The sequence below is a fragment of the Ursus arctos genome, unplaced genomic scaffold (assembly GCF_023065955.2).
Source record: "Ursus arctos isolate Adak ecotype North America unplaced genomic scaffold, UrsArc2.0 scaffold_6, whole genome shotgun sequence".
NCBI classification, from domain to species: Eukaryota; Metazoa; Chordata; class Mammalia; order Carnivora; family Ursidae; genus Ursus; species Ursus arctos.
Window position 1 is genome coordinate 45,811,242 of NW_026623078.1, and position 26,833 is coordinate 45,838,074.

Sequence of the window (26,833 nt, forward strand, 5' to 3'; positions counted from 1 at the left end):
TGTAATTTACTGATAAGCTACATCCTTTATTTACACTGACAGGCATTCTTGAATGACAGACAAATGTGAGGAAACCATTTGTTTTTTGCTCCAAAATTCGTGTACTTGATTATAATAGTAACAATTATTTTTATATAATTTGGGTACTAGAGGTGTTAATTCCTTATGGTCATATGCCTCTCAATGGACAAATGTTTTAGGCAAACTCAGTGAATTCTCTCAATAATTCTGAGTAGTATCAACATTCCCTTTTTGCAGGTGGGAAAACTGATGACCTTGAAAGTGGTAGTAAAGTCTAAACCAAATCCTATGTCCTCTGACTTCTGAGCCTGTCCCCTTCATGATGTATATAAGGAAACTCTTCACAAATGACAAAGCTTTATATGAATCACAGACATTTTTTATTACTAAAAAGAAAAAATATCCTTCTATATGAAAATGACTGAGGAAAGTGGCTCATCAACTATGTCTTTAAGTGGAGCCTCAATTCTAGAAGACAAGTCATCGATTGATGGGTAGCTGGTTTGACTTTATTGTTCATTAATGTCCAAATCCTCTTTAGTCCCCAGGCAGAGCCATGTACTTCACTTTTCTCATGGTGAGTCCTTAAAAATTTTTTCTAGAATGATTTACCTACATCACCCAGTTCTGTTGATATCTTAGTTTTGTAAAACAACCAATGTCTTGCTCAGATAGGCCAATTAGTCCAATATCATTGAGATCCTCTCATGAGACATGTGAGACCTTGGATGAAGGTCATGACTTGCATTATAGCTCTTTTTGAGCCATGAAAATGAGACACATAATTGGTGCTACGGAAAGGCTTTGCCCTTCAGTAGATGAACATCTTATTTTCTATAGTACTGTTAAGTCTGCGCCATTTATTGTATTAAAAAAAAAAGTTCCAGGGGCACCTGGGTGGCTCAGTTGGTTAAGCGTCTGACTTTGATTCAAGTCATGATCTCAGGGTCCTGGGATGGAGCCCAGCACCAGGGTCCATGCTCAGCAGAAAGTCTGCTTCTCCCTCTCCCTCTCCCTCTGCCCCTCCCCCTTCTCATGGGCATGGTCTCTCAAACAAATCAGTAAAATCCTTTTAAAAAATGTTCCAGGACTCCTATGTTGATAAATAAGAAAACTTCCCCACAACCTTCCTTCTCTGAGTCTCCACCACCTCCAACATTGCACCTCCTTCCATTGTTCTACTGTTATGGTCCCTGGCACGTGCCTACTTCATAGAATGACAGAGGCAGGTCAACAGGTGTCACCGTAAAAAAACAAGAAAACAGAAAACCAGAAAGCTTACTGTTTATCAATGTTTACTGAAGTGACAACATAATAATATACTTTTGGGAGCGGGGTGGGGGGAGAATTTTGTAAGTCAGCCCAGGAAACTTGCCAAGTGATTCAATTACATTGGAAATATTAATTTAGTTGAGTGGACATCTGTCAACCTTACTCAGTTCAGTACAATGGTAATTTTATATCAATTCCAATTTAATGAATCCATCGTTGGTATAAGACTACAGTCTTGCCAATATGCTCATAAGTGTACCACATTACCAGGATATACTCCTTTCAATCCTATGCAATTATGATGAGACTAGATAATAGAGAATGAACTGCGTTAGTGATTTATGGGAAGGGGTTGTTTTAGGAGGGACAAAATATTCCTGTAAAAGAGCGACAGTAACCATTTGCATAAATGAGATAAAAGGTAAAACTGTAGAAAGGAGTAAAAAGAGAAGTCACAGAACTGACATTCAAAGCAAAGTGTAGAGAAGAGAGAGCCAAGCAAGTAAATGCATTTAGTATATTTAAAAAAGAATGTTAAGAAAGATGCATGATCAACAGATGGTCAAACAATTTTTTGGAAGGATATGGAAAGAAATAACAGCCTTTGAATTTAACGTGGAGAAAGTTATTGGTGATTCTAGGAAGAACACTTGTGTTGGTCGGTGAGAAGACCTGAGGCATTGCAGGTAATATTGGAGGAGAGAGAGGCAGCTGGTGGAGCTCTAACAAGTAATCAGTTATCTGCATTTGGAGGTGTCCATTAAAAAGAAAGTTCCCACGGGAAAATGGTAGGACATAAACCATTCGATCCTCATATGCTTCCAGGGATGTGGCCAATGTCCCTTCCTCCTCTGAGCTCCTGTAGTTTACCCATCTGTGACCCTCATTTGGCACCTAGGACCTGCTGGCTTGTATTGTTCTTTATTTCTTCAGGAGCTGGTCTATTTCCAAAACAGCCCGTGAGCTCTTAACGACTGCCTCATATTGTCTGCCGCAAGGCCTCGCACATCATGTTAGTGATAGTAATAGTTGTCAAGGTAGTGATGGTAAAAGTCCTAATAGAAATAGCTGGTCCTAGGACTATGCTCCACATTTTATATGTTTTATCTCATTTAATCCTCCTCTTGAGGTGGCTAATATCATCATCTGTCATTATCTGCAATTTGAAAGCGAGGATGCTGAGACTCAGAGTTCAATAGCTGGCTTCTACTCACACAGCTTGTAGGTGGCCGGCTTGGGACTCAAATCCAAGGCTTTCCAATCTCAGTGGCCAAGTTTTCATGAGGAGGATTTGGTAGACATGATCTTTCTTTTTCTTTCACTGGTATCTAAAGTTCTACACAATGAGAATTTTATAAGATATCAGAGCAACAAGTTGTTTTATGTTTACTGTTGAAATCTTAAACTCCCATTTTTGTTGTTGTTTTAAAGATTTTATTTATTAATTTGAGAGAGCTAGACAGTGAGCATGAGTGGGGGAACAGAGGCAGAGGGAGAGAGAGAAGCAGACTCCCCACTGAGCAGAGAGCCCAATATGGGGCTCGATCCCAGAATCCTGAGATCTCGATCTAAGCTGAAGGCAGACGCTTAACCGACTGAGCCACCCAGGCATCCCTCCCCTTGATTTTATGATTTGTCACCAGAAGCAAAATGGTTCGTGTCTGAGAAAAGCCTGAGGTCACAGGAGCTTGGATGGGGGTAAAGGTCTGACAAGCACTAGCTCTCTGACCAGCTGTCTCAGATGAGCAGCCCAGAGAACATTGTCAGTCAAATCAGACACTCACAGAAACAGAATACAAGCAGAAGCCAGGCAGAATTGCCAAATAAAATACAGAACACCCCATAACATTCGAATTTCAGATACACAAACAAAAATGTAGTATAAGTATGTCCCAAATATTGCATGGACATACTTATACTAAAACATATGCATTTTTAAATATAAAATCTAAATTTAACTGAGCATTTTGTATTTTCATTTACTAAATCTGATGACCCTAAGGCTGCAATACATCTCTTCTATCTTTTGAGGTACTGTGGAATTACAGATCTGAACCCCGAACCAGGAAGGGAGAAGGAAAGGAATGTTTCTGTTATTCTTTTGAAAATCAGAACTGCTGCTCAAGTAAACCTGACCAACTTAAAAGTTAGAAATGTTAATTATTTTATTTATTTATTTTTATTATTTTATTTATTTATTTATTTATTTGAGAGAGAGAGAGAGTGAGGAGGGGTAGGGACAGAGGGAGAGGGAGAGAAAGAATCCCAGGCAGGCTCCACATCCAGTGCAGACCCCAATGCAGGTCTCAATCTCATCCCCTTGAGATTATGACCTGAGTCAAAGCCAAGAATCAGCAGCTTAACGGACTAAGCCACTCAGGCTCCCCTAGAAGTTTTAAGTTTGAATCATAGTCATTCAAAATATGGACAATAACTAAAAAATAATTTTAAGTTCTTTGTACTTTTCTCTCCTATACACATGAAACAAGAATTTAGAAAAGAATGCTTTAACCCTCTTCTATACGCAATAACTTATTTTACTAACTTCATGGCTTCTGCACGGCAGATAAGGAGTTGGGTTCTAGTTACGATGCATAGAATATGTCCACTCAAAATCTTGGTAACAACAACAAAGAAATCCTGATAAACATTCATCATCCTGTGATATTCCCATCTGTCTAGTCTTCTGCAGGAAGCCACAGGGTCTTTGAACTGGAAAGGAACTTCAGAGAAGTAAGCCAACTTCCCTGTGTCTAGGAAAGGCTGCTCTTTGCCATGGGCAGATTTGTCTGTACATCTGTGGTTCAAGCAAAACCACCCGCACCGGAATTACTCAGCTAATTATATTTCTGATGTTTCATCTGAACAAACTTCCTTTAAACATGAATCTTAGGAACAAAGTGCTAGTCCCTGACCCAGTCTCAACGGACAGCCGTCATCACCCCAGCACCCTGCAAGGATTTGGGGAACTTAGACATGTTGACCAGGGTTGAAAAAGAGTCAGCTGCTCATTTCCAGGGGATCCAGTACCTGCAGGTTGAGAACTGGGACTCATTTTTTTTTCTTTCCTCTCCTTGCCTCTCCTCTCCTACTCTCCCCAGTGGTCCTCCTTCATTCTCAGCATTCAGTATGTTCAATGGAGACATTGTAACCCTGTTCTGGGCGTCACAGTGACAAGTTCCTCTTGGAATGGAAGGCGATTCTAGACCCAATGTTCGTTGGAAACATTTAAGAGGGACAAGGGAGCAGATCTGACAACCTGTATTTCTTTAATTTGACAGAAAGTGTCTTCCTTTCTCTCTACTTTTTTTTTTAACTTAAAAGCACATTATTTACTTAATTCCTAAAGGTGACCAGTCATTTGGTATGAGCATTACAAAGGGCATGATTTCATTCCGAATTCTCCACTTTGTCTCCTAAGTAGCTCGTGATGGGTTATTTTCCCAATCATAGTGTCTACCCTCTGAACCATATCCATCATCCCTGTAAATTAATCCCATTGAAAATGAAGCAACTTTCATCTCATGAAACTACGTTCTAGAAGGAATACCCTATGAGACAAATCTCTTTAGGACTGGATGACTCCACCATATTTGTGGTATCACCAGGAAATGTGAAAGCCAATGTCATTCCTTTTGGTTAATTATTTTAGAAGAAAGAAAAAAGTAAGAAACAACTGGCTTTACAAAACTGGCAAAAAAACAAAACAAAACCTTGAAATTCTGAAAATAAATACCCACTTAAGTAAAAAAATAATGATGGACTGAATTTTAGAAAAGGCTTTCCAACTGTTTGTGACGAATGATAATGATTCTAAAAATGTATGTATGCAAATATAAACATTTGCCTCTAGGATTTGTTTTGTCCTCATACACTTTTACTGTTTCAAAATGAAATTTCGCTGCTATCTAGGTTATAAAGTTGAGAAAATGATATATTTTGAAACAATCCAAGATTTTACTTTGGAAATATAGTAGTGTGTGGGATTACTTTGTTAGTATTTCAATTTTCTGATTGCCGGCAATCTATTTAAATGTTTCCTTGGAGTTCTTGCGGCACCAAAAATGTAAAGACAAAGCAAAGAGGTGTAGTAATTAGTGCCAAGGCCCATGTGTCTGACAGTAGCTTCTGCCCGAAAGTGGTTAAAATATTCAAGATTCCAGAAATTTCACAGGAATATCTGAGCAAAATATCAGGAATGTCATGGATTCTGAGCATGAAATTTGTCTTCGACATACATGTGGTTTTTATCATACACTGAATAAATCTGGTGTTATTTTCTCCTACAAATTGGCTGTGGCTTACATTTCACTTCAGATTCCTCTTAGAGGAGAAAACAGTGTGGCACATTGCAGGACTCAGATATTCACTCGGGAGAGGACTTACTCTCCGGGGCCTGGTCGCTGATGACCCAGCTTATGAATGATTTTGGACTCTTGCCTTTCTGCCCCAGCACCTGCTCTGAAGTTAGAAATTTCTCATTAACACTTCTACTAGATGGCATAAGGGGAGGTGCCAAAACTGAAAAAAACAATGAGTTCTTCTTTGTTTCTTTCAAAAAGAAAAGAATTGGGCACAGTAGAAACTACTATAAAATGACATTATTAAACTCGGTGGGGTTTTCTCAGATATTTTTATTTAAAAAACAAAACACAGCTGAACAACTGCTCTGAAAGCACTATGCTGGGTACAGTGGAGAATACCACAGAAGGAATACAAACAGGAAACTGGAACAGAGAAGTGCCCTATCATTTGGGTTTTACCAGCCTACCCTTACAGATAATCAGGAGTAATGGCCTGGTGTAATGGGATCCTTGAGGCTGAGTGTCTACGAGTGTGTGTATATTATGTGTCCATTTGAGGGTGTGTCTGTGTAGGTCTGTATGTTGTGTCTGTGTTCCAGCTGGGCCTGAAATCAATTGTTCTAGTTTTATGCCTCCAGATTAGATTATGAGAACAAAGGAGCCCATAGCAGGTGCTATTTCTACCACCTACCCCAAGTACTCTTTGCATGAAGTGGGTAGGAAGTGATGAGTTGTATTTTTCACATCCTCATATCCAGTGTCTATGGCTAGTGCTGTACAAGAAATTATGTGGGTAAAAAAGGAGGTTGCTGAATTATTTATGTATTATTTCTGTTAACTTGGTGAGATATATTTGTAAATTACAAATAGTTTTCAAAAGCCTAAAATCATTTAGGCTAATTGGTACATTATACAACCTAACTGTGTAATTGATTTTTTAAATGAAGTGGTCCCTAAGTGAGTTTTGAGTATTCTATAATAATTGGTTCCTAATAAGTGATATAAATAAAAGAGTGATTAATGCATTGATATAGAAAGCAGTTGATAGGTCTTTAGTGGAACTGAAAGACCCAGCATATGGGTGCACACAATCCAGCAGAATGCTAAGCAAAATTTAAGTCTGAAGGTCATCATTCCAGACTGAAAATTCCAGACTGTAATGAAAAATGCACATCTTTTATTCTTTGATCGTGAATGCAGGTGATTATTTAGTTTAATAAATAAAATTTGTCATTTACTTTAGATGTAAGGTTAACTTAATTGTGAATTGTGAGGACTGAGCTATTCCCAATATTTAGGTGCCTAGTCATGACCTCAGCGATGAACAAAGGAGTGGCAGTTTCCCCTACAGCAGAAGAGCATTCTGTCAGCAGAAGATATTTACAAAAGCACATTAAGTAATGGGTGTGTTGGGGTTGTTTTTCAAGTTGATTGGGAAGGACACTCTCTTTTAAGAGGAGATATATGACTTCATATAGGAGACCTCATGGTCACTGGCCAAATAGTAATGCTCAGCACTTAGTATCTCTGGCTCAGACCCAGTCTTAGCATCTCAGGATCTGTTAAGTTGTTCCTTCTTCTGAAAGGCAATTGGCACTTGAGAGCAATGCTGACATCCTTTGTGCAAATGGAATCTGCAAGCCAGAAAGCACAGAAACACGTGGAACTGTTGCATAGCTATTAGAGGCACCTCTGCCATTTATTCGCTAATGTCAAAATGGCGTACAGCTTACAGGGGACGTGTGTTGCTGGTTGGCTTTGTGATGCCAATTCCTTCTTGTTTGGATACTGGAACTGGCTTCCTTTGGGGGGGGGGGCATTCCCTCCATACCATTGAATACAGCTTAGTGGTACTGTCAGTCAGGGAAATTCATTCTTCTCCTATCCAAGTGGCAAGAGCATGACCCAAGTTCTCTCTTTAAAATACAAATCATGAGCTGAATGACAGAATGAATATGTTCGGATGTGACTCATTCCTGCTACAGTGCCTGGAAAAGACTGTCATGTAATTCCTTCCACTGGTGATGTTCCTGAGTCCCTTGAAGCTGCTTGGCTCCCACCCTGTCCTTACCTTATTTTCAGCCTCGTCTTTGGTCCTGAAATTTTCCCATAGTCTTGCAATAAATTGCCTTTTCTTTTTTAATTAGCCAAACTCTGCTTCTTGCTGCTGGCATCCAAAAACCCCAACTGATAAAAATTTCTTACTTTTTGGTTAGTTTCGGGTTGAAGAATATAAAGGAAAAAAACCTCATGTTCAGTAGCTGCCCTGTGGTCATAACTGATCATTGACCTAGGAAGTAAAAGAGAGTTATATCCAGGTTAATACAATTAAAGGCATCATCATCCTTTTCAAATACTGCATCCTTCATCCTAATCTAATCTACAGACTATTGGTCCAGGTAGTGAGCTCAGCAAATTCCAGGACTATTTTCAACAACAGTTGTTTATTTTTGTGGTATTGGTTGTTATAAGCTTCTCAAGGGTTCCTGTGCTTTATAAAAGTAAGTTTTCAGTTTCATTTCCCACTAAATCTTCCTTCTCACAGCTACCATATTAATCTTTCTGTAATACTGCTTTCAAGAGGTAGAGGAACCAGGCTGAGAGGTCTCCTTCCTGGGGGATCAACAGTATACCCTCACTTCTTGTTTCACCTGTATGTTCTCCTCCCCACCCCCTCCACCACGACCAGTCTGGGATAACTGGATGCCAGTCTTGGAAGTTGGAGAGAAGGGTGCATGGTAAATCTTGTTTTTCCCCATTCACCATACATTCACACACAATTATGTTTAAGTGTACAAATCCTAATTTGCTTGAGATTTAAGATTCTGAACCTCAAAAGCCAAGGGGTCCTGGGGAACTCTAAACATATGCATTAATTAACATTCCAAAGTCCTACTTGGCCATACTCTTCATTGTTTAGCAGGTCAAAATTCATCATGTGGAAATTCACATTTTGGTTCAATCTTATTATCCTTATTTCTAATCAAATACAGGGAACTAAAAGTTTATTGGGTTGTGTTGATGGAAGGCAAGGGTGTCTCTAGTAGGCTCTGTCTGTTCAGCCTAAACCTGGTGTCCCTAAGACCATAAAGACTCTATCATGGGAGAAGTACAGAATTTTATGGGAGCACTCCTCCTAGCCATCTTCCCCACAAAAAAAGTCTTTATTAACTTATGCTTGAATTGTTGTGAATAGGGAAGACTGATATCCCACAAGATAGATTTCATAAGTTTTTAAGGGGGAGCAGAAACCAATAAAAGTATGATCAACCCTGTCAATATAGCCAAACCTCTGGACATGGACCTCTGTGGCACAGGTTTTTACTTTTCTTCCCAGCAAATTTCTTTTCCTAACTATATTTGGCTTATTCTTATTACTTGGTGTTTGAACACTGATCATTTGGGAGCAAAGAGAGATGAGCCAGAGTGTCCAGGGGAAATCATGCTGGGATTACAACTTTGACCAAAAATGATGAGTTTGCACACATATTATGGGAACACAAGCTGTTATTCCCTTGATAACTCCCCAGACCATCTGGTATATATAACTTTCCCTATACACTTGGGTTCTTGACTGAGGTGGTGCGGGAACTGTTAAGTTGCTCCCTGCCTCTGAGATGCTGTTTTTCAATAATATTGACTCTTAGAAAAGAGTAGTATGAAAGTCAGAGAACGGAGGCCTGAGCTTTCATCTCAGCTTCAACGCTTTCTCTCTAATGGATTTAAAGTCAGAAGTTCTCCATCTACTTCTCTCAAATGATTGGTTTGAGGATCAGCTACCATATTGAATTTGAAACAGCTTTATAAACCATAATGAACTGAACTAATGTGAAGAATAATTTTCATATTTTCTAAATAAATTTAAAACTTGAAGTTAGAGAAATCTCAGGAAGAAGTAGTTTCTTATAATGCCTAATAACTGCAATCAAAATGACGATAGTCAAGGCCAATAAAAGTAATACAGAAACCATGCCTATAAAACTCTTCACTGGTGGAAGGAATACAATTTAAACAGAATTTCTATTAATTAATACAATGTTAAGGGATGGAGATGTTCCATTAACAAGTTTGTGAATACGGGACATTATCCTCAGCTAGCGGTTACGAGGAAAGCCTTGTTCCCAAGGAAAGAAGACTATTTCCCTTCCACACTCATTTTGACTTTCATTCTACTTTTCACAGTTTACGAGAACAAATAATTCAAATACAATATTTTTCACAGTTTTATACTACCCCACAGCATTGTAAAATTCTTTTTTTAAAAAAAGATTTTATTTATTTATTCGACAGAGATAGAGACAGCCAGCGAGAGAGGGAACACAAGCAGGGGGAGTGGGAGAGGAAGAAGCAGGCTCCCATTAGAGGAGCCTGATGTGGGGCTCGATCCCAGGACTCTGGTATCACTCCCTGAGCCAAAGGCAGCCGCCTAACGACTGCGCCACCCAGGCCCCCCAGCATTGTAAAATTCTTAAAAAATAAATCAAAATCACATTAATAAACCTAATAAAATATTGTAAAATAAGTTAATACAAGTTAGCAGTGTTGGGGCAAAAAGTTCTGAGAGAGAGAATCGGACTTGCGCTCGAGCAAGTCCACACACACGAACAAAGCATGTGGCTTACTAGTTTTCTAGCAGCATACTGCAGTTTCTCTAGGCATAAACTACTTTAGGAGAATCTCACATCCTGATTGATGGTTACTGGAAAAGAAGGTAATGAAGACTGACTGTCGCAGGCGGAGAATTGTGGGAAAACGTGTATGCCACACGCTCCTCACATTTAGCATAGATTCTTCCAGATAAGAAAAAAAAAATTATTTCTTCTTGGGCAAATTGACCATTCTTAGTACACTGATTATGCAAGCATGTGAAGAAAGCACGCAGTTCTTTGCAACGTTCTTCCAGACAGAGCCATCCCCCTCAGCACAGGAGGGAGGAGAAGTCAAGAGAATCACACCCTCTGCCCACAGGAAAGGATAGTCTTAAAATAGATCAACGACACTGAAAGAATAGCTCCAAATCATTAGAGAGTTATTTACTTGGCAAAGAGGGGACCCAGGTCACCACAACCACTGTTAGCAGAGTCTTCTCAAAAAGCACAAGACCAAGATGAGCCCCGCCAGCGGGATGAGAAAAGAAACCGGGCTTCCCGGGGGTCCAGCGATGGAGAAGTCAGTTGCCGCTGTCGGCGCTCACGTTGGGAGGCTCACCTGGGCTCCTGGACGTGTTGGTCACACTACTGATGGTTCATATCAATTGTCCGCAGATTTTTTCCTTTTTTACATTTTTTTCATATTAAGAAGTTTTTTTTACAAGTTACCTTAAATCTAAACACAAGTTATTTGAATTATCTCAGAAAAATTGAGTTTTGCATCTCTACTAAAAGAAAACAGCTCTTGTTTTTAAGAGGAAAAAAAACAACTAAAAAGTCATTTCAGTTTAGTGGGCTTTGAATTATTTTCTCATTTAGAAATTGTCTCATTAGCTAAGTTAATAAGGAGTAGCAATAGAATTTTGTCTTATTCAGATAATGTAAAAGCCATTGATGGTTATTGTTAAATGAAGTGACTCTTAAACAAATAAAAATGTAATAATAAATTCTCAGAGCTTTGTGGAGTCATGGAATCCATGCAGATGAGACGGAGGCCATCCCAAGGTTGATGACATCTGTGTCAGAGGCTCTGCTGGTCCACAGCTACACCAAGAAAACAAGTTCAACAACTACATACAGTAAATACAAAATAAGTAATCTCTACATTCTATACAGAGCATTTGGACTTCCTGTACCTATAAAGTGAAAAGTGTAAAAATTCACATGTAGAAAATATTTCTGACATATGCATTCTCAGAAGAGATAACTACTCTTCTTCTCCGAAAGTTACCTTTTATTTCTCTAATGATACTGAAGCTCCTAGATGGAGAAACCAGCCATATCCATCTTTGGAAGGCAGTCTTGTAGACTTCTCCATCGCTGGACTTTGGAGCCCTAGAAACATGGGTTCAAGTTCAGACACTACTGGTCGCAGCCATTTGGCTTTGAGCAAGTCTCAATTTCTCTAACCCTCAGGCTTTTCATTTATAGGGGAGCACATCATTCCTAGTACTGCTAGGCACTCAAGTAATGCTCCCCTATTATTTTCTTTGTAGTCAGGACCTACACGGTGTTTTATACAGGTTAGAACTCAGTTCACATTTATTGAATTTCTTCTTTTTTTTTTTTTAAAGAAAGCGCAAGTGAGTGGGGGAGCGGGGGGGGGGGGGGGCGGGGAGGGGACCAGCAGAGAGAGAGAGAGAGAGAGAGAGGGAGAGAGAGGGAATCCTTAAGCAGGCTCTACGCCCAGCAGAGAGCCCCATGTGGGGCTTGATCTCATAACCTTGAGATCATGACCTGAGCCAAAATCAAGAGTCAGAGGCTTAACCAACTGAACCACCCAGGCGCCCCTGAATTTATTCTTACACAGTTGCCACAAATCCAAATCCTTTCTTGTTTTTGTTCTTGTTCGGTTTACTTGTTTGCCGCAAGACCGTGAACCATTCCTTTCGTTTGCTTTCTCCACTGAGCTGATTAGTCCACTTCCACAGCCTATTCTATTCCCCTTTCTCCAAAGAACAGCTTTAATTTCAAATTCACCAAGGGAGTGCTTGCCCAGCCCTTGTGCAGAAATGTCCAATGACCGTATAGGGATGAAAGTAGTTCAAGACTCATCCACAGTTTGGCAAGTCATCTATGAGGTGACCTAGTGCAAAGCACTCAACCCAGTAGGGGTGGTGGTTTTCACGTGGCCAATCCCACAAGTTCTGTCCTCCTCTGTCCTGCAGAAGACACAGCAACTGACCAATCAGCAATGGGTGGAGAATGGGCGGGGCATGCAGAAGGACTGTTGATCCACATTCTCTAAGACCGAGATACCTGTGCTGTCCCTAAATAATACAACTTTAGCCTTTCCTGGGCTCTGGATGGTCATTCACTTCCCATTCTCATCAGATTTATTCTTAAAATAAGTCTCCTTAGTGTAAGAGTAGCTTATGTGAGTCTCAGATCCAGCCGACCCAAAGAATCAAATTAATTCACTTTTTTGGTACGATTTTCACTCCCAAGTACATCCTAGCCCTTGGCTACATTGCTGAGGCTGCAATAGAAAGACATGGAAGAGATGTGCTGCAAATCTGGCATTACCATGACTGAGCTAGCCCTGCCCATTGGCCAATGGCACTCTTCTGTGGGCCTGTGTGTCCCCCTGCTGCCGCCCCAGGACACTCTCTATGCCACATTCCAGCTCCCAGCATGGACAGTCTCAGGTAAGTAAAAGCATCACTCTGCCCTTAATGCTATTCTAAAAATCATGCTGTCACAGGGAAGAAACAAATACAGCAGGCAGAACCTTGCATGGCACACACCCTGTGCAAACAGAGTTACTTGTGTACATAATGTTCTCAGCTCCCACCAGGAAGAGTCTATGCTCCATGAAACTTCTGAATCCTGCAGAAGTTGGGGAAGCTCACTCTGTGGGATTTACACTGCTTTCAGCTCCCAGGATGTCCTTGTTTCACTTGGCTAATTTGTTGAGCTCTACTGAATCCCCCTGTGGGGCTGACAGCAGAATTTTGTGTCTGGCAAGAATAGGAAAGATAAACACACACACACACACACACACACACACACACACACACGAATGTGAGCGCGCGCGCACACACCCCAAGTTCTTATCGACTAAATGCTACCTACACTATTAAAGGAAGAGAGTGAGTGTTGAAATGCATTACTTATATGCCAGGCAGCAATCAACTACATTTTGCTTTATAGCATTGATCAGAGTTTTACTAGACTACACTTAGGGAAATTATCATCTGTGTTTACTTACAGGGAGTATAGGTAGAATGGAGTGTGGTTTATCAGCACTCTAAGCCAAAGGCTGGTAGTAGAAAGCACAGAGGGGGCCATGGATCCTAAAACAATCCCCAGTCACTGGACAAAGCAGAGGCCTCCTTAATCACCAGGAATAAATGATAGAGTGAGGTGGGAAACATGGAGCCTCAGGCCTCCTGGGATTATATTTATGCAATTGATAGGGAGAAGCCCTTTCAAACAGCATCACGTAAAAGGAGCTCCTGCATTGGCCATGTGCTGGTGCATTTCGCTCACCGGTCCTCATGGAACTGCCTGAGGCCAAAGGAGGAGACTCACCAGTTCCAACCTCTCCCCGTTTCCAGACACGGGGGTACTGCCTCCGGTCTGCGTGCTTACAACTGTGTGCCAAACTACTGTCTATGCAAATCTGCTAATCTATATTACCCAAACAATAATGCTAACAAAATCGGAGTGGTTGTTACCAGTTCTCTCGTACCTGCGGGAATTCAAGGGAAGCCACACCGCAGGGAACAGCAGAGTGAGCAATGTGACTGTGGCTGTGGTCCCACAGGTGGAAATGATGGACAGACAAGTAGACCCAGAATCTCCCAGTCCCACCAGGCTGCAAATAACTAATAGCTCTTCAGTTTTAGAATTCAATGTCATTTTCCAAATAGAGATAACTCTCAGGTCCCAAGTTGAATAAATCTACCATGTGACCCAACAACTCCACTGCTAGGAATTTACTCAAAAGAAATGAAAAAGTATGTTCAAATGCCCATCAGTCGGTGACCAGAGAAACGATGCGATATCTGTAATGGAATGCTATTCAGCCACGGAGAGGTATGGAATGCTGACAAATGCTACAGCAGAGGTAAACATCACAAATACTGTGCTAAGTAAGAGAAACCAGACAATAAAGACTGTGTATGGTATGATTCCATTTACATGAAAGGTCCAAAAAAAGCAAATCGATAGAGACAGATAGAGACCAGATGAGTGATTGCCTGAAGCTGGGGGGGGGGACGGGGGGGGGGGGCAGGGACTGACCACAAATGGGTGCATGGAATCTTTTGAAGTCGATAGAAATGCTCTAAAATTGAATTGTGGCAACAGTTGCACAACCCTGTCAATTTACTAAGGATCACTGAATAGTACAGTTAAAATGGGTGAATTTTACAGCATTTAAATTATATCTCAATGAAGATGTTAAAGAAAGAAATCCACGGTTGATCATTCAGCCTAAGTAAGACAGGGGGAGGGAGAAAAGACCATATGCTGAAGGTTTCTCGTGTTCACCTTCTTTCCATCGCGTATTTTTATCAGTCATCCCCAAATGAGTGGCCGGCTTGCACCCGTTTGCCTAAATTACGTTCCCTCAGGTCTCTTTCTTTGCTTATCAAATGTGAGAGAACTTCAGATAGAAAGAATCAGGAAGGAGAAATGATCAGCTTGATATTCCCATTTTTTAAAAAAATATGACAGTGAAAAACTAGACAAAATATGAACACAGTATCATAAAATGGCTCTTTTTTATCATTTTATATTTTCTGTATAAAAGGTATTTCTGCAGCCATTTCCATAAGCCAGGCTGGTGTCCCAGAGAAGCATAATATATGGCTAGCAGGTCACCACATGCCGGACCGTTAATAGGATGGGGGACATTACATTCAGTAGGCACCGGGAAGTCCACTGGGGAGAAAATTCTTCCTCTTGCCTCCAGGGGCATCTGACCCACAGCAGCCATGGTGTGGCTTGACTAGCACATGTTTACAGATTGGGGAACATCAGAAACATTCGTTTTATTAGGTAGTTACAAAATAGCCTTTTATTTTTGATTATTTATGCATTAGCAGCAAGCAAGGGAGATGTGCTATGTAGGAAAGTTATTATTTGCTAATTTGCTGCTTTTAAAATACACGGGCACACTATCTATTATGTATCATGCATTACAATTACAACAACAGTTTAATTAATCACCAGCACCCTGTTTTGTACCAATCTACAGCAGAATTCTGGGTAATGGTGTTGTTTACCATTTAGCAAGTAGCAACATTTCACTCTGTTTCACTACATTAAACTGCTCAAATAAAGCAAACGGATATTGAAAAGAGTTGGCCATCTGCCTTTATTTTCTTTTACTTTTGTTTAAAAAAAAAAAAAAACTCTCAAAAGAGAAAGAACACAGCCGTGAAACTGATAGTGACAAAAAGCACTCTTCTTTTTCTTGATCAGGTCAGAATCTCATCTAAATGCAGTTCTGATGAATCGTTTAAAAAATAAAAAAGAAGCCCGCTTTGCGGATTTGGAGTGGGTCTCAAGACCAGCCGTGAAGCCTAATGATTATTTAACGGCGCTGCACTTGAGGCTGGCTTCTGTGAGCCTCCTTTCCCCCTTTAAGAGTTTGATGAATAGGTCTTGTGACAGCCATTTAGGAATAAACAAGAATTCATCAGTCTGCATAAGAAGAAGCCAGTTTATAGATTAAGTTTCCTGAGGTAATTCATGAGGTCAGTCCCATTTAGATGGAGACTATTAGGGCCTGGCTCTCGAGAGTGGCCATACAGGGGAGTCACTCCGAATGGACCCCGCTCACACAAAGCCCCCTTTCAGGGAGAAGCCTGCCATTTTTATGACCCCGCTGCTAGGACGCACATCAGCTTGTCACCGTGCAGATCTGCTAGGGCAAGACCTCATCACTCTATTAAAGAGCTCTGTGACCCTATTGATTTGAAGTATTTAAAGCAGGGGTGAAGTTCAAAGCAATTTCTTTTCTATACTATTACTCAGTCTCTCTGTGTCTTGGCTCTAAAACATCTGCTGTCAGTTCCTTTCTGTTGTCTGATTCTGGAATCTGTCACTGGAGAACAGAGTCGTTTTATTTAAAATAAATTGGATTCCTTTTCAGTTTTCAGCATTTCGCATTGTGATCAATGGTTTATGCCCCTTCATCTGCCGGGAGACTTAACTGCGAGTGTATCCTTTTATGTCTCTTTAGGGCAAGACTGAAGCCGCATTAGCCTCCAAGGTTTTATAATAGAATCAAGTCTTAGAAGGAGGTAGCAGCCACCAGCTCCTCTAATTGGCCAATCAACAAAAATAACAACCTTTCATTAAAAAAAAAATACATTCAAGAAGGAGAGAGAGAGAAAAAGAAGCATCTCCAACTGTGGCTCCAGGACCCAAATGCTAACAGTATCTTTTTTTTTTTTTTTTTTTTTTTTTACTTTTATTTGCTCCAAGAAATGAAAACAGAGTAAACAACTCAGTTATTTTTAAATGTCAGCAGGTAAGGCAAGACTGGGAGCCGGTTTTGAAAGGTGTTTTGCAAAACAATGCAGGCTGCCATACTTGTTCTGTGGAACTGGCAAGAACCAGGAACACTTTGAATAGTTAATAATACATTAGGCATTGTGCATGCATTACCCAAGTGATAGTGGGAAACTGGGAGCCTTTCACTGGCTTGGCTGGGACACTGCTCCAGTTTTTTGGACGAGTCTGTCCTCAGCAGTGTTATCAGGAAATTTGTTTGGAATGCCAAACCTGAGTTAAACATTATATTTAAAAACAAAAACTCAAGAAAAGTATTTCTTTAAATAATTATCTTAAAAGCATGGGCAGAGGAAACAATGCAAAGTTCAGGATTGGTGTTCAGTTTAACATTGTTACCAATAAATCCAAAAAAAGTCACTTATCCTCCCGATACTTCTTATAGATCAGAGGTATCCCACGGCAACTGAAAGGCAAGCCACTTCCTGTCTCCTCAGAGTGTCTTTTAAATGTATCTTCTTTTAGTCCACACCCCTCAATGAGGACAATGTTTCTCTGGCAGGAAACATTCTCACGGAGTCAGCTATGGCTTCTCTTCAGATGACTCCTGATTCCGCCTGTCCCACCTTGACAGCGTTCTCTGTCAGAGCTGTGGTCAGGTGTCCAAATCGGTGTGGCGTCTCCTCCCCCCCTCCAACACAACCTGTTTAAATGTGAAACCTTAATCCACATCCATCCTACAATCTTCTTCTCAAGCTCAGCACTCTTTCCTTTCAATGGTGCTTCATGTCTGCCCAGCCATATGGCTCTTCCCCATATCCTATCTGTTGCTCAGTCCTACAGAAGCTACCACTGGAGTATGTTCAACGCTACACCTTCTCCAGATCTCCACTCAGATCTTCAGCACCTGGCCTCAACTTGTGCTTCCAAATTGGGTCATCTGGCATTAATCCTCCAGATTAATCCTCTGAAACCAAAGTTTGACCAAGCCACTGAACCATATAAAAACCTCCAATTCTTCCACAGAACCTAGAAGACAAGACCCAGTTCCTTCAGCCTGGCATTCAAAGACCTTCTGACTCCAGCCCCTCATTCTGCTCTCCTTGCTCACACTAGGCCCCAGTCTAACAGCCATCCAGGCCAGCCCAGTCTTCATGTCTCTCCACTCCCCCTCATTCTCCCTAGGGCAGCCCATCACTCAAAGGCTTCAGAGATGGCCTGTTTGCTAAAGGCTCCTAGCTCCAGCGCCATCTCTCATGAGCTCCAGACCTGGGGATCCAACTGCCTAGTAGAATCTCCTCTCAGATGTGTCCTAGGCAATTAGAATTCAACAAAGCTCATCATCTGCTGTCTCAGACTGTTGCCTCTCAACAAAGAGCACCACCACTCACCAGGCTGCTGGTACCAGAAGTCTCCCTCTCCCTCACCCCTAACAGCAAACCAATGACTGACTCCTTATTTCTTCTACCCTCTTCACACCTCTCATCTCCAATGCCTCCACTCTGGCCGGGCATCCTCTCCAGCTCAATTTTGAAACGTCCTGATCCAGGACTCAGTTCAAGAGTCATCTCTTGCTTCTTGGGAGTGAAATGAGACCCTGCTGCACATAACCTATATTATTTCTCAGAGCAGGGCTTCGCATCTATTTGTAAGACCCTCTTTATAGAGAGGCACTGGAAAAACTCTTATTGAATGAGTGTGTGAATAAAGGAACAACCAATCCTAGCAGGAGGAAACAACTAAGTTTTCCCTTTTCCAGCATAGGATGATGCAGAATTCATGCTCAGGTAACTGACACAAGCTTAAAAAAGAAGATTGATGTTTACCACAAGATTTAACCCATCTTTAGTCTTAATTTCCTATGAATGCTAACATGTTTAAGCCTATAGGAAAACAGCTTATTTTTATTCTAATTTTTCTTCTTTGAAAACATTCTTATGTCATGCCGTAGGTTATACTGACTTAAATATGAAATTAGATCATTTATTCAGTGTTTTTTTTAAAAACTATTTGTGTCTCAGATGGTGCAGTATGTTGAATTCTCGTTACTCAGAACGTAGTGTAGGCTTTTTTCTCTTTTGTAATCCTGGATGTGTATCTTTCTAGCTCTTTTATTTTTTATATTTTTCCAGCACAAAAATTGTGCTACCATAGCTCTGAGGTCAACAGTAAGTACACTGGTTCAGTTCTCTCTGAAAATTTTCAATAAAGATAGCACAAAAGATTTGAAGAAGATGATAGTTTCTGTTCAGATCCTCCGAGGAAATAAGTAATAAACGATACTTGACACTATTTCTTAGACCTTTGATTTGGAAGAGGAAAAGGGGAGAAGAAGCTTGTGGATGTCAGTAGAAGCAGAATACCATTCCGAGATGGCATCGTCTTGACGGTAGAACGCCGAATATGTTGGAGTATTACGGCAGCTCTTCGCAAAGTGCATTTCAGAAAGGGACCCGAATTTGATGCATCAACTGGGCTCCACTCAAAGAAAAGTAAGTTGAAAAAAGAAAACCTTTCTTTCTACAAAGGATTGGTGATTTCATAGTCAAGTACCCTTGCTAAGAAAATCTAAATGCTAAGTCTGACCAACTTCTAACCCAGTGTCTTTGCTAAGCTACCATCTAAGACTTTCTAAACTAGGGAAAATAATCTTGTTTATTTTCTCAAAAAATGATTTGGATCTTTGAGTAGACACAGAAGAAACTTCAAGTGAAAATATGGATATGTCTTACAGACATTTTTTCTGTTTGTATGTATAATAAGACTTCGATGCAAAATCAAAGATTAGAGACTCTCTTTTCTAAAAAAAGATAAAAAATACAATGAATTAAGTGAAAGAAAGTTATATTTCTTGGTAAATCTCCTTTATCAGATTCCAAATGCTGCCATTGTGTATGCTGTTTTTTCAATAAGGTCCTTTATTTTTATAAATACTGAGGGCCTCTTTATCACCAAAAAGACAATAGCGAAGGTATTTAATAGAATCCTAAAAAATGGAAAGAACTCTGATTACAGAAGTTAATATTTTTTATTCAAACTTTTAACACATCTCTATCTTTGTGTCATTGATGTGATTATATTTCAGATTCTGTGGAAAACACTGGGGAAAATAATAAATAAAACTCAGCCCCTATGTTAAAGGAGCTTAAAATCTAGTGGACAGACAAAAAGATAATTCATAAATTTAATTCATAAATTCGATCATTTTCCCATTATTGGTGTAAGCTAACAGCAACACACAAACACTCACATTTGTTGAAGACTAGGGATTATATAAAATCAACTGATTGCATTTTATTAGTAGTTGCTTTGGACTCATTTATTAGACATGCTTATGATGGCTTCGCAAAATAAGGGTTTATGTTAACATGAGAAGGCTGGCGAATGTCATTGACTTTCCAAAATTCCTTCATGTTTCGGCTATGTCAGCTTAACCATGTGACTTTCATCTTTAGTTCACCTCATGATTATGAAGATGCCATTCCACCTTCAAGTTCATATATGTGTTCCAGATAAGAAAAAGAAAGCACCAAGAAGGGAAGGGCAGAGACTATCTCAAAGCGAAAAAAACTCTCACAGAAATCCCCAGAAACAAATTTGCTTAGTTTCATTGGCCAGAGCCCATAGTGCATGATCATTCCGAACTGCAAGAGCCTCTTGGAGATACAGCTTCTTAGCTAGAGATATTGCTGCCTACACAAAATCAGGGCTCTATTTGTAGGAAAGAAGGGTATGTGGGCATCGGTCAGATGCTGGAAAGGCCTGCCATTGAGACCACTCTGCGAATTGCTTAACTTCTCAACTTCTACTTTTTCCCATATATTTATAATCCCAATGTCTTAGGTCCAGCCAAGAGGGGCCCTGGCTCTGGGACTCTGGAGAGCCTGATTTGGCTCTCCAGTGCCATGCCAAGGGAAAAGACTGTACTGGACCGAGGGTAGATGTGTACATGGAAGCCATATTCCCACCCATGCCAGATTATGTCCCTGATGCTTTGGCCAAGGAATTATCTGCCCGAATGACTAAGGAGTCCTCGGGTCAGTGCTTCTGAAGTCTCAATTCATCACCGGTGTAAATGCCCTTATGCTAGAGGGATGAGCAAGGGACAGGCGTTTGCATGGAGTGTGGCCAGAGCTTACACATGTGTGTGTAGGGGGGGTGTTTACAAGTGTGTATCCAACAATCCTCATAGGGCAGGACAGAGCCAAGGATGGGGGCGGGAGCAGGGAACAGGCTGTGGGATGGGAATACATTGACCCACTATCTTGGCATATAAACACTGAGGAGTCTGAAGATTCTAAATTCAAACCTGGCTTTCCAGTCATTATATAAATACACCTATCAAGTTAGCAAGACAGGACATATTTTATTGAACTGTTTAGTAATTGATTTACAACTCTCATTTGGACCTGTGCTATGCGGGCCTCCGCTTGCACTTTTACCCTCAGCTACACAAATGTTAGGGGTGAGAGAGGACCAAAAATTCATGGGCTCTGAAAGCATGAGTCCTTATCTCTACACTAATATTAATTTAGTGTGCTTCCACACTTTGAGAAGGTCAACACTGATAGAGCTGACTGTAGTGTAGACATTCCCCTAAATATTTAGTTAAATGATAGAATTAATAGCCCCACCGAGCCTGACTGATACTTTACTAAGTCTTGCTAAATGTGCTTATGGCCTGGATATTATCCTTTCTCAATTCATAATATCTCATGGAGAAACAGCATGGCTCCCTAAGTTAGTTAACTCAGCCTAGCATACGGAGTGGTTCAATGTATTGATTTAATTAAAATAGCAACTAATATCCAAAAGACATTATATAATAATCCTACTTACAATCATCATCATCATAGAAGATTCCATCTTGAACACCTATCATTCACTTAATCAACAAATAGTTCATGTTCCCCCACTGCACCAGGAACTATTCTAGGTCCTTAGGCTATAGTTGTGAAAATGACAGATACGAGGTGTGTGCAGGAACAGCCAGATGCCTTATTTACATCAAGGCATCTCCTAGTTAACTGTAGTCATTTCTGAAATTCAGACCTTGTGCATGATTTGGCTAAGGAAACTCTTTCCCATTATTTTAAGTAGGAAAAATTATAATGCATTTTATTCTGGTCCCAAACCCCAAACCAGTTCCCCATGTTCACTAAAAAATAGTAAAGCACCTATAAAGAGGTAAAAACTATCCTGTTAGAATGCAAAATACTAAAAACAATACTTCGTTATCACATAGTTAATAGGGTCGCTAATCAACAGTTCCCTTATAACAGCAAGGGCCCTTGGAAGCATCAACCAGAGAAACATAGCACACATCCCTTTGGTCAACACAGTGTGCATCGTAAAAGTCGACAAGTGATTCTGCTTCCAGCTAATACCAAACCCGTTTTCTCACCACAACCAGGGGGACGGAATAAAACACAGGAAACCACAGTTCTGGACATCAGGTAGCAGGCGGTGCGGCACTGTGAAGGCTGGGAGCGGGGGGCGCAGGCCGGTGAGCCCGCAGCCCCTGGCCGCTCTGGGCGGAGGCGCTCTCTGAATTGTGGTGCAGAGGGGGGAGCCCGTATCCAGGACAGAAGTCCCACGGAGGCGTGGGAGCTGGGGTATGAGCACGAGAGGGCTAAGATGGCTCAAGTCTGGCGGACAGAGACGCGGAGGGAGCTTCCCAAAGGAAAGGTTCCGGAGATGGGCACACCAGTCCCTTTGAGGCCGTAGCTGAGCACCACATGCTCAAGCTCACGGCGCGACTCCAAGAGGCTGGGCGGTGAACAAGTGTGCGGAAACTGCGAGCAGCCGGGAGACCATAAGCGGAGGCGTGCGCGAGCTCCCCCGAGAATGGGAGGTGTTAGGGGTCTGGGCAGCCAGAGGGGGAAGATCACATCGAATACCAAGCGCGTGCAGTAGTATTTCTGTATCCTGTCAATGGGCAATTATAAATAATTACTACAGCTTATATCAGGTATTGACAGCAGGTCCAGCTCTTCCATCAGGAATTAAAATTCGGGGCGCCTGGGTGGTTCAGTTGTTAAGCATCTGCCTTTGGCTCAGGGCGTGATCCTGGCGTTCTGGGATCGAGCCCCACATAAGGCTTCTCTGCTAGGAGCCTGCTTCTTCCTCTCCCACTCCCCCTGCTTGTGTTCCCTCTCTGGCTGGCTGTCTCTCTCTGTCGAATAAATAAAATCTTTAAAAAAAAAAAAAAGGGAATTAAAATTCTTCCAGAAATGTCCAGATTTCTCTTAGCATTTCGAACCGAGTCTCAGATACGCTCTCAGCCCAAGAGCTGGGCCCACCTTCTCTGAGATCGAAGAATCTCTTCTAACTAAATAATTTATTTTTTCTCATATTTGTAATATATTCACCTTACAAACAATTTTTAAAATAGTGAGAAAACACAATCCCAAATGATAAAATTTGGGTCATGTTTGAAAAAAAGAAAAAAAAAGATGGGGGCAGGAGTTTTAGCAAACAGGGAGCAGTTTCTGCCAGAATGTCACTCTTTGGGATGTCCGAGTTAACATACCAAAGGCTCCAAGGTGTGCTGCCGGATAGAAATATGCCTCATTGTGATTAATTCACTGCTTCTGACGTGTTTTGACACACAACTTTCTCTTTCACATCACAGGTATGCTCTGACCATTGCTATGCAGAACTTTCTGTGATGTGGAAACGTTTTCTGTGTCTCCTCTGTCCAATACAGTAGCCACGACCACATAGAGAAGCCTTGACAGGTAACTAACTGAAAAAATGAATTTTTACTGTACTTAATTTTAAGAAATTTAAATTTAAATAGTCACGTGTGGCTAGCAGCTGCCACATTGGACAGCACAGCCCTACAGCAAGGTCTACTGCGAAGAGCATACGTTGTCATAAACCGCCGTGCGACAATCATGTTGTTTGGCTTCAGCAGATGAAGAAAATCAAGTTCCAAGGGGTTAAATAACGACCAAGTGAGCGCAGAGCCAGGATTTAAACCCAAATAAACCCAAACAGCTAGTTCCAAACCCTGTGTCCCTTCCAGTGTTCTCCTCTACCTCCAAGAAGCTACGGAGATGAGTATTTGAGGCTAGTCTCTGTATTTTTTATTTTGTTAAAATGTTTGCTACTTGTCTTTGTACAAATCTGAATTTTGTTGCATTTGTTTTGCTTCTTAAGGAAATTTTGTAATTCCAAATGCTTTACAGATAATTCTTTTCAACTGTAATTTTTATACAAGTATTAAGTAGATGTTTCCATTTTATTGACGGAGAAACTGAAACCTAAGGAAAAAGCCTTTGCAGTGAATTCTGTATCTGCTTTATGTTGAAGACACTGTAAAGCTATACAAGCAAGACAAGAAGTGGAAATAATTTTGGCCATTTATATGAACTAAGTTATCCTAAAGGACAAGAGTAAGTATTTGCTTACATGCACACAAATAATATTTCTCATTTTTAACATCATTGATTCCCGTACAAAATATCAAGCCACTTCACAGAAGTCTAGGCTGAGTTTGTAGTACGGTTTATATTTAAACCGTATATATTTAAACATCATATAAAAACTGACAGTAATGCTCATAGGTTCAAGTTTAAAGCTTATATTTCTCAGGTTGCACTGATGTGTACTAAACACGACCTCTATTGACAGGTTATTTGCTGACAGCGTGAAGCTTCCTGTTCACCCAGACAAGACTCCATTACATCTAACCAATATGATACATGGCTTATGGGCGATAAACAGATTTAGTATGCCAAATAGGAAGAGACAAATTAAGTCATGTTTGATGTAATTTCTAAGATTGCTGTTTAGAATATTATTATTGGTAAAAAACATTTTGTAACATTTTTAAATATTATTTTTACATATTTCTGTTACATAGTAGGTAAATACGTGTATATGATATGATGGTTATCCATAATTTTCAATGAAAACTAATGCAAACATTTAAAAACATTTTACTTAAAGTGTTTTAAATTCTACCCATCCTATACTCTAATTTTAAATACATGACAGTTATAAGTAGAAGGAAAAATGAATGGAAAAGTGTCAAATTGCTACAAATGGTTATGTCCAAGGCATAAGATTATATATTTTTTTGCCAATTCTCCAAATTGTTTATAATGTAATCTTATTACTTTTATGAAGGAAAAAATAAATTATCACATAAATACTACATTTAATCTTCAAAATATAACTCAGAAGAGACATATGCTTTACATAAATACGTAAGTTGGTTGACCAAACTTTGATTTGAAGTATTTATAAAACGGTTGAATTAGAATGGGTTTTACTTTTCAGAAAGGATTTGCATGGCAAAGTGAAGTGAAAACCGTGAGCTAATTATGTGGTAAATTCAATTAGTGTAGTCACCTAATCTAAATTATTCAGGCTCATTGTAACTCTAAAAAAAGCAAGGCTACCCTGCCCAGGACCCAGCCATGTGCAAATAGATGGTTAGTAAATCCTGCCAGGGGTAATAAACAAAATTGATGATTTTCTTCCTATCTTAGCTGCTTTCTTTTTATGTGTGGGAATATGAAGCATCAGATAATTTCCTCAAGGTTTCTTTTCGAGAAAAACAGACTGAGAAAGCATTCCTATATCTATTGATTTTTATACATGTAACCCACCCACAACTGAATATTCTCAAAATCATCTGCATATGCCATGCGTGGCTGGGACCACAGGTCAAGGGAAATTGGATAAAAAAGGAGACTTGACCTCCTGTTTGAGGTTTGAACTGTTGAGGCAGGAAAATGGATAGGCCAGGACCTATTTATGCTTTGCTTCCAGACTGGTGCCTTATGTAAACTTGAAATCAATTCTATATCATACTCATAGAACAATCTGGGTTTGAAAAGAGAAGGGGCACCACTATCTAGGACCTCTGCACCAGTATCTAGGCTTCTAATCTTAACTTCCTCCTTCCCCTGGTAGAGAACAATGTCAGTGTCATTTGGGAAACAGAAATGCTCTCTCCCTTGTGATTAGACTGGAAGCCCTGGATAAGCCTGGATAATCTCCCCATCTCAAGATCATCCATCACATCTTCCAAGAGCCTTTTGTTATAAAGAGTAAGATTTGCAGGTTCCAGGGATCAAAACCTGGATATCTTTGGGGGCCATTATGGAGTTCACCACACGCAGGTTAATGGTTCTGGGGACGCTGGAACGAGGATGGCAATGATGTTATTGTGAGTGGTAACCACAGCGTTGACAAGTTTCATGGTATTCGTGCAAATGGTGCTGGTGGAGGTGACGTCGATGCTGGCAAAGGCAATAGTAGGGTTACGTAAGCCAAATGACAAGACTGGGGACATTAGCGAAGCGGGTACCGATTATCACACGCACAGCACATCCCAGTGCAGAGAGCACCCTGACTGTGACCGCAAAGAAGAGACCAGCGAGCTCTCACTGTTCTAACTACGGCTTGGCCTTCAACAAGTCATTCCAGCTACTGGAGCAGCCTAGACGAGTAGCTGAGATAGTGAGACAGGAAGTCCCATCCTTGCAGGGGAAGATATTTCGTGCAAGAGAATTTGTCAGCATGATTGCCTCTGCTTCAGTGTCTGGAGGCACTTGGGCATTCTCCTGAACATAAATCCTTCCCCTCTGCCCGCAAGACGGTAGGCATCCAGTAGCCAGGCCCGAGCTTTCACAGCTCCCTGGCTAGATGACAGTCCGTGCGCCAGGCTGCCAGTAGGAAAGACACTGGCTCTGGATACTAGAGATCATTGTTTAGAAACCCACTCCATCGCGGTGTGTTGGCCCCTTGTAAATGCCCCCTAGCTCTACCTCCCTGTGGCCTAAAATCTTACAGAGAAAGTTTCATCAGTTACCTCCAAACATTTTGCAGGTAGAGGCTCTCATCCCTCCCTTGTTTCAGCCTGCTCAGCAGCCTGTCCCGAGAAGTCTGAGTTCATGAGACATCTATTATAACTGACATATTGTTGCAGTGGGGGTGAATAGATGCATTAGACAGATGATCTTAATTGGCTTTCTTCCAAAAGAATTTTTTTAAGAGACAGCTGAAATTCATTCACATTTACAATTAGTAAAACTTTCTTTCATTATTGAAATGCTTGCTGAAACAGCAGCCACATCAGGGTGACAAATCCCGTTATCATGC

The 26,833-nt window shown here is 40.7% G+C and overlaps 1 long non-coding RNA gene across 1 annotated transcript in view; it reads left to right on the forward strand.

The window, feature by feature from the left end:
• LOC130542877 (uncharacterized) overlaps positions 1 to 23,732 on the forward strand; it is a 43,143-nt gene extending 19,411 nt beyond the window's left edge. The window contains exons 4-5 of the long non-coding RNA XR_008957752.1: positions 19,015 to 19,206; positions 23,349 to 23,732. This is a non-coding gene — a long non-coding RNA (uncharacterized LOC130542877). The remainder of the gene's footprint in view (positions 1 to 19,014; positions 19,207 to 23,348) is intronic.
• Positions 23,733 to 26,833: the final 3,101 nt, after the last annotated feature.